Source organism: Nicotiana tomentosiformis, unplaced genomic scaffold (assembly GCF_000390325.3).
Source record: "Nicotiana tomentosiformis unplaced genomic scaffold, ASM39032v3 Un00013, whole genome shotgun sequence".
Classification (NCBI taxonomy): Eukaryota; Viridiplantae; Streptophyta; class Magnoliopsida; order Solanales; family Solanaceae; genus Nicotiana; species Nicotiana tomentosiformis.
Window position 1 is genome coordinate 407,837 of NW_027174572.1, and position 8,866 is coordinate 416,702.

Genomic DNA, 8,866 nt, shown 5'->3' on the forward strand with positions numbered 1-8,866 from the left:
TTTGCAGAACATGCAAGCCTAGTTGCCAGAGCTTTTGTAAAACTTTCAACGCAATATTGTGTTGATGATGGTGGTTCATGCCACTTGGGTTTCAAGGATGAAAGGTTGGAACAGAGGCAATCGTTTCCTGGAGATGGTAATGGTAGTTTTTCTATTGGCAGGCCAAATTTGAACATGAAATTTAAGGATGCTACCTCTGCTGCTCAAGCAGCGGCTGAGTGTGTAGAACATGCAAGCCTAGCTGTCAGAGCTATTGTAGAACTTTCAAGTCAATATTGTGTTGATGATGGTGTTTAATGCAACATGGGATTCAAGGATAAAAGGTTGGAACAAGGGCAATCATCTCCTAGAGATGGTAATGGTAATTTTTCTATTGGCAGCCAGAATTGGAACATGAAATTTAAGAATTCTACCTCTGCTGCTCAAGTAGCGACTAAGTTTGCAGAACATGCAAGCATAACTGTCAGAGCTGTTGTAGAACTTTCAAGGCAATATTGTGTTGATGATGGTGGTTCATGCCACTTGGTTTTCAAGGATGAAAGGTTGGAACATGGGCAATCATTTCCTGGAGATGGTTATGGTAATTTTTCTATTGGCAGGCATAATTGGAATATGAAATGTAAGGATGCTACCTCTGTTGCTCAAGCAGCGGCTGAGTTTGCAGAACATGCAAGCCTAGCTGCCAGAGCTATTGTACAACTTTCAAGGCAATATTGTGTTTATGATGGTGGTTCATGCCACTTGGGTTTCAAGGATGAAAGGTTGGAACAAGGGCAATCGTTTCCTGGAGATGGTAATGGTAAGTTTTCTATTGGCAGGCAGAATTAGAACATGAAATTTAAGGATGGTACCTCTGCTGCTCAAGCAGCGGCTGAGTGTGCAGAACATGCAAGCCTAGCTGCCAGAGCTATTGTAGAACTTTCAAGTCAATATTGTGTTGATGATGGTCGTGGTTAATGCCACATGGGATTCAAGGATAAAAGGTTGGAATAGGGGCAATCATTTCCTGGAGATGGTAATGGTAATTTTTCTATTGGACGCTAGAATTGGAACATGAAATTTAAGGATTCTAACTCTGCTGCTCAAGTATCGACTGAGTTTGCAGAACATGCAAGCGTAACTGCCAGAGCTGTTGTAGAACTTTCAAGGCAATATTGTGTTGATGATGGTGGTTCATGCCACTTAGTTTTGAAGGATGAAAGGTTGGAACATGGGCAATCATTTCCTGGAGATGGTAATGGTAATTTTTCTATTGGCAGGCATAATTGGAATATGAAATTTAAGGATGCTACCTCTGTTGCTCAAGCAGCGGTTGAGTTTGCAGAACATGCAAGCCTAGCTGCCAGAGCTGTTATAGAACTTTCAAAGCAATATTGTGTTGATGATGGTGGTTCATGCCACTTCGTTTTCAAGGATGAAAGGTTGGAACATGGGCAATCATTTCCTTGAGATGGTAATGGTAATTTTTCTATTGGCAGGTAGTATTGGAACATGAAATTTAAGCATGCTACCTCTGCTGCTCACGCAGCGGCTGAGTTTGCAGAACATGCAAGCCTAGCAGCCAGAGCTATTGTAGAACTTTCAAGTCAATATTGTGTTGATGATGGTGGTTCATGCCACTTGGGATTCAAGGATGAAAGGTTGGAACAGGGGCAATCATTTCCTGGAGATGGTAGCCAGAATTGGAACACAAAATTTAAGGATGCTACCTCTGCTGCTCAAGCAGCGGTTGAGTTTGCAGAACATGGAAGCCTAACTGCCAGAGCTGTTGTAGAACTTTCAAGGCAATATTGTGTTGATGATGGTGGTTCATGCCACTTGGTTTTCAAGGGTGAATGGTTGGAACATGGGCAATCATTTCCTTGAGATGGTAATGGTAATTTTTCTATTGGCAGGCAATATTGGAACATGAAATTTAAGCATGCTATCTCTGTTGCTCAAGCAACGGCTGAGTTTGTAGAACATGCATGCCTAGCTGCCATAGCTGTTGTAGAACTTTTAAGGCAATATTATGTTTATGATGGTGGTTCATGCCACTTGGGTTTCAGGGATGAAAGGTTGGAACAAGGGAAATCGTTTCCTGGAGATGGTAATGGTAGTTTTTCTATTGGCAGGCAGAATTCGAACATGAAATTTAAGGATGCTACCTCTGCTGCTCAAGTAGCGACTGAGTTTGGAGAACATGCAAGCCTAGCTACCAGAGCTATTGTAGAACTTTCAAGGAAATATTGTGTTGATGGTGGTGGTTCATGCCACTTCGTTTTCAAGGATGAAAGGTTGAAACATGGGCAATCATTTCCTGGAGATGGTAATGTTAATTTTTCTATTGGCAGGCATAATTTGAATATGAAATTTAAGGATGCTACCTCTGCTTCTCAAGTAATGACTGAGTTTGCAGAACATGCAAGCCTAGCTGCCAGAGCTGTTGTAGAACTTTCAAGGCAATATTGTGTTGATGGTGGTGGTTCATGCCAATTAGTTTTCAAGGATAAAAGGTTGGAACATGGGCAATCATTTCCTGGAGATGGTAATGGTAGTATTTCTATTGGCAGGCATAATTGGAATATGAAATTTAAGGATGCTACCTCTATTGCTCAAGTAGCAACTGAGTTTGCAGAACATGCAAGCCTAGGTGCCAGAGCTGTTGTAGAACTTTCAAGGCAATATTGTGTTGATGATGGTGGTTCATGCCACTTAGTATTCAAGGATGAAAGATTGGAACATGGGCAATCATTTCCTGGAGATGGTAATGGTAATTTTTCTATTGGCAGCCAGAATTGGAACATGAAATTTAAGGATTCTACCTCTGCTGCTCAAGTAGCAACTGAGTTTGCAGAACATGCAAGCGTAACTGCCAGAGCTGTTGTAGCACTTTCAAGGCAATATTGTGTTGATGATGGTGGTTCATGCCACTTAGTTTTGAAGGATGAAAGGTTGGAACATGGGCAATGATTTCCAGGAGATGGTAATGGTAATTTTTCTATTGGCAGGCATAATTGGAATATGAAATTTAACGATGCTACCTCTGTTGCTCAAGCAGCGGTTGAGTTTGCAGAACATGCCAGCCTAGCTGCCAGAGCTGTTATAGAACTTTCAAAGCAATATTGTGTTGATGATGGTGGTTCATGCCACTTGGTTTTCAAGGATGAAAGGTTAGAACATGGGCAATCATTTCCTTGAGATGGTAATGGTAATTTTTCTATTGGCAGGCAGTATTGGAACATGAAATTTAAGCATGCTATCTCTGTTGCTCAAGCAGTGGCTGAGTTTACAGAACATGCAAGCCTAGCTGCCAGAGCTATTGTAGAACTTTCAAGTCAATATTGTGTTGATGATGGTGGTTCATGCTACTTGGGATTCAAGGATGAAAGGTTTGAACAGGGGCAATCATTTCCTGGAGATGGTAATGATAATTTTTCTATTGGTAGCCAGAATTGTAACATGAAATTTAAGGATTCTACCTCTGCTGCTCAAGTAGCGACTGAGTTTGTAGAATATGCAAGCCTAACTGCCAAAGCTATTGTAGAACTTTCAAGGCAATATTGTGTTGATGATGGTGGTTCATGCCACTTAGTTTTGAAGAATGAAAGGTAGGAACATGGGCAATCATTTCCTGGAGATGGTAATGGTAATTTTTCGATTGTCAGGCATAATAGGAATATGAAATTTAAGGATGCTACCTCTGCTGCTCAAGCAGCGGTTGAGTTTGCAGAACATGGAAGCCTAACTGCCAGAGCTATTGTAGAACTTTCAAGGCAATATTGTGTTGATGATGGTGGTTCATGCCACTTGGTTTTCAAGGGTGCAAGGTTGGAACATGGGCAATCATTTCCTTGAGATGGTAATGGTAATTTTTCTATTGGCAGGCATAATTGGAATATGAAATTTAAGGATGCTACCTCTACTGCTCAAGCAACGGCTGAGTTTGCAGAACATGCAAGCCTAGTTGCCAGAGCTTTTGTAAAACTTTCAACGCAATATTGTGTTGATGATGGTGGTTCATGCCACTTGGGTTTCAAGGATGAAAGGTTGGAACAGAGGCAATCGTTTCCTGGAGATGGTAATGGTAGTTTTTCTATTGGCAGGCCAAATTTGAACATGAAATTTAAGGATGCTACCTCTGCTGCTCAAGCAGCGGCTGAGTGTGTAGAACATGCAAGCCTAGCTGTCAGAGCTATTGTAGAACTTTCAAGTCAATATTGTGTTGATGATGGTGTTTAATGCAACATGGGATTCAAGGATAAAAGGTTGGAACAAGGGCAATCATCTCCTAGAGATGGTAATGGTAATTTTTCTATTGGCAGCCAGAATTGGAACATGAAATTTAAGAATTCTACCTCTGCTGCTCAAGTAGCGACTAAGTTTGCAGAACATGCAAGCATAACTGTCAGAGCTGTTGTAGAACTTTCAAGGCAATATTGTGTTGATGATGGTGGTTCATGCCACTTGGTTTTCAAGGATGAAAGGTTGGAACATGGGCAATCATTTCCTGGAGATGGTTATGGTAATTTTTCTATTGGCAGGCATAATTGGAATATGAAATGTAAGGATGCTACCTCTGTTGCTCAAGCAGCGGCTGAGTTTGCAGAACATGCAAGCCTAGCTGCCAGAGCTATTGTACAACTTTCAAGGCAATATTGTGTTTATGATGGTGGTTCATGCCACTTGGGTTTCAAGGATGAAAGGTTGGAACAAGGGCAATCGTTTCCTGGAGATGGTAATGGTAAGTTTTCTATTGGCAGGCAGAATTAGAACATGAAATTTAAGGATGGTACCTCTGCTGCTCAAGCAGCGGCTGAGTGTGCAGAACATGCAAGCCTAGCTGCCAGAGCTATTGTAGAACTTTCAAGTCAATATTGTGTTGATGATGGTCGTGGTTAATGCCACATGGGATTCAAGGATAAAAGGTTGGAATAGGGGCAATCATTTCCTGGAGATGGTAATGGTAATTTTTCTATTGGACGCTAGAATTGGAACATGAAATTTAAGGATTCTAACTCTGCTGCTCAAGTATCGACTGAGTTTGCAGAACATGCAAGCGTAACTGCCAGAGCTGTTGTAGAACTTTCAAGGCAATATTATGTTGATGATGGTGGTTCATGCCACTTAGTTTTGAAGGATGAAAGGTTGGAACATGGGCAATCATTTCCTGGAGATGGTAATGGTAATTTTTCTATTGGCAGGCATAATTGGAATATGAAATTTAAGGATGCTACCTCTGTTGCTCAAGCAGCGGTTGAGTTTGCAGAACATGCAAGCCTAGCTGCCAGAGCTGTTATAGAACTTTCAAAGCAATATTGTGTTGATGATGGTGGTTCATGCCACTTCGTTTTCAAGGATGAAAGGTTGGAACATGGGCAATCATTTCCTTGAGATGGTAATGGTAATTTTTCTATTGGCAGGTAGTATTGGAACATGAAATTTAAGCATGCTACCTCTGCTGCTCACGCAGCGGCTGAGTTTGCAGAACATGCAAGCCTAGCAGCCAGAGCTATTGTAGAACTTTCAAGTCAATATTGTGTTGATGATGGTGGTTCATGCCACTTGGGATTCAAGGATGAAAGGTTGGAACAGGGGCAATCATTTCCTGGAGATGGTAGCCAGAATTGGAACACAAAATTTAAGGATGCTACCTCTGCTGCTCAAGCAGCGGTTGAGTTTGCAGAACATGGAAGCCTAACTGCCAGAGCTGTTGTAGAACTTTCAAGGCAATATTGTGTTGATGATGGTGGTTCATGCCACTTGGTTTTCAAGGGTGAATGGTTGGAACATGGGCAATCATTTCCTTGAGATGGTAATGGTAATTTTTCTATTGGCAGGCAATATTGGAACATGAAATTTAAGCATGCTATCTCTGTTGCTCAAGCAACGGCTGAGTTTGTAGAACATGCATGCCTAGCTGCCATAGCTGTTGTAGAACTTTTAAGGCAATATTATGTTTATGATGGTGGTTCATGCCACTTGGGTTTCAGGGATGAAAGGTTGGAACAAGGGAAATCGTTTCCTGGAGATGGTAATGGTAGTTTTTCTATTGGCAGGCAGAATTCGAACATGAAATTTAAGGATGCTACCTCTGCTGCTCAAGTAGCGACTGAGTTTGGAGAACATGCAAGCCTAGCTACCAGAGCTATTGTAGAACTTTCAAGGAAATATTGTGTTGATGGTGGTGGTTCATGCCACTTCGTTTTCAAGGATGAAAGGTTGAAACATGGGCAATCATTTCCTGGAGATGGTAATGTTAATTTTTCTATTGGCAGGCATAATTTGAATATGAAATTTAAGGATGCTACCTCTGCTTCTCAAGTAATGACTGAGTTTGCAGAACATGCAAGCCTAGCTGCCAGAGCTGTTGTAGAACTTTCAAGGCAATATTGTGTTGATGGTGGTGGTTCATGCCAATTAGTTTTCAAGGATAAAAGGTTGGAACATGGGCAATCATTTCCTGGAGATGGTAATGGTAGTATTTCTATTGGCAGGCATAATTGGAATATGAAATTTAAGGATGCTACCTCTATTGCTCAAGTAGCAACTGAGTTTGCAGAACATGCAAGCCTAGGTGCCAGAGCTGTTGTAGAACTTTCAAGGCAATATTGTGTTGATGATGGTGGTTCATGCCACTTAGTATTCAAGGATGAAAGATTGGAACATGGGCAATCATTTCCTGGAGATGGTAATGGTAATTTTTCTATTGGCACGCATAATTGGAATATGAAATTTAAGGGTGCTACCTCTGCTGCTCAAGCAGCGGTTGAGTTTGCAGAACATGCAAGCCTAGCTGCTAGAGCTGTTGTAGGATTTTTAAGGCAATATTGTGTTGATGATGGTGGTTCATGCCACTTGGTTTTCAAGGATGAAAGGTTGGAACATGGGCAATCATTTCCTGGAGATGGTAATGGTAATATTTCTATTGGCAGGCCTAATTGGAATATGAAATTTAAGGATGCTACCTCTGCTGCTCAAGTAGCGACTAAGTTTACAGAGCATGCAAGCCTAGCTGTCAGAGCTGTTGTAGAACTTTCAAGGCAATATTGTGTTGATGATGGTGGTTCATGCCACTTGGGTTTCAAGTATGAAAGGTTGGAACACGGGCAATCATTTCTTGGAGATGGTAATGGTAATTTTTCTATTGGAAGGCAGAATTCGAACACGAAATTTAAGGATGCTACCTCTGCTGCTCAAGTAGCGACTGAGTTTGGAGAACATGCAAGCCTAGCTACCAGAGCTATTGTAGAACTTTCAAGGAAATATTGTGTTGATGGTGGTGGTTCATGCCACTTAGTTTTCAAGGATGAAAGGTTGAAACATGGGCAATCATTTCCTGGAGATGGTAATGTTAATTTTTCTATTGGCAGGCATAATTTGAATATGAAATTTAAGGATGCTACCTCTGCTTCTCAAGTAATGACTGAGTTTGCAGAACATGCAAGCCTAGCTGCCAGAGCTGTTGTAGAACTTTCAAGGCAATATTGTGTTGATGATGGTGGTTCATGCCACTTAGTTTTCAAGGATGAAAGGTTGGAACATGGGCAATCATTTCCTGGAGATGGTAATGGTAATTTTTCTATTGGCAGGCATAATTGGAATATGAAATTTAAGGATGCTACCTCTGCTGCTCAAGCAGCGGTTGAGTTTGCAGAACATGCAAGCCTAGCTGCCAGAGCTGTTGTAGGATTTTCAAGGCAATATTGTGTTGATGGTGGTGGTTCATGCCACTTGGTTTTCAAGGATGAAAGGTTGGAACATGGGCAATCATTTCCTGGAGATGGTAATGGTAGTATTTCTATTGGCAGGCATAATTGGAATATGAAATTTAAGGATGCTACCTCTATTGCTCAAGTAGCGACTGAGTTTGCAGAACATGCAAGCCTAGCTGCCAGAGCTGTTGTAGAACTTTCAAGGCAATATTGTGTTGATGATGGTGGTTCATGCCACTTAGTATTCAAGGATGAAAGATTGGAACATGGGCAATCATTTCCTGGAGATGGTAATGGTAATTTTTCTATTGGCACGCATAATTGGAATATGAAATTTAAGGGTGCTACCTCTGCTGCTCAAGCAGCGGTTGAGTTTGCTGAACATGCAAGCCTAGCTGCTAGAGCTGTTGTAGGATTTGTAAGGCAATATTGTGTTGATGATGGTGGTTCATGCCACTTGGTTTTCAAGGATGAAAGGTTGGAACATGGACAATCATTTCCTGGAGATGGTAATGGTAATATTTCTATTGGCAGGCCTAATTGGAATATGAAATTTAAGGATGCTACCTCTGCTGCTCAAGTAGCGACTAAGTTTACAGAGCATGCAAGCCTAGCTGCCAGAGCTGTTGTAGAACTTTCAAGGCAATATTGTGTTAATGATGGTGGTTCATGCCACTTGGGTTTCAAGTATGAAAGGTTGGAACACGGGCAATCATTTCTTGGAGATGGTAATGGTAATTTTTCTATTGGAAGGCAGAATTCGAACATGAAATTTAAGGATGCTACCTCTGCTGCTCAAGTAGCGACTGAGTTTGGAGAACATGCAAGCCTAGCTACCAGAGCTATTGTAGAACTTTCAAGGAAATATTGTGTTGATGGTGGTGGTTCATGCCACTTAGTTTTCAAGGATGAAAGGTTGAAACATGGGCAATCATTTCCTGGAGATGGTAATGTTAATTTTTCTATTGGCAGGCATAATTTGAATATGAAATTTAAGGATGCTACCTCTGCTTCTCAAGTAATGACTGAGTTTGCAGAACATGCAAGCCTAGCTGCCAGAGCTGTTGTAGAACTTTCAAGGCAATATTGTGTTGATGGTGGTGGTTCATGCCAATTAGTTTTCAAGGATAAAAGGTTGGAACATGGGCAATCATTTCCTGGAGATGGTAATG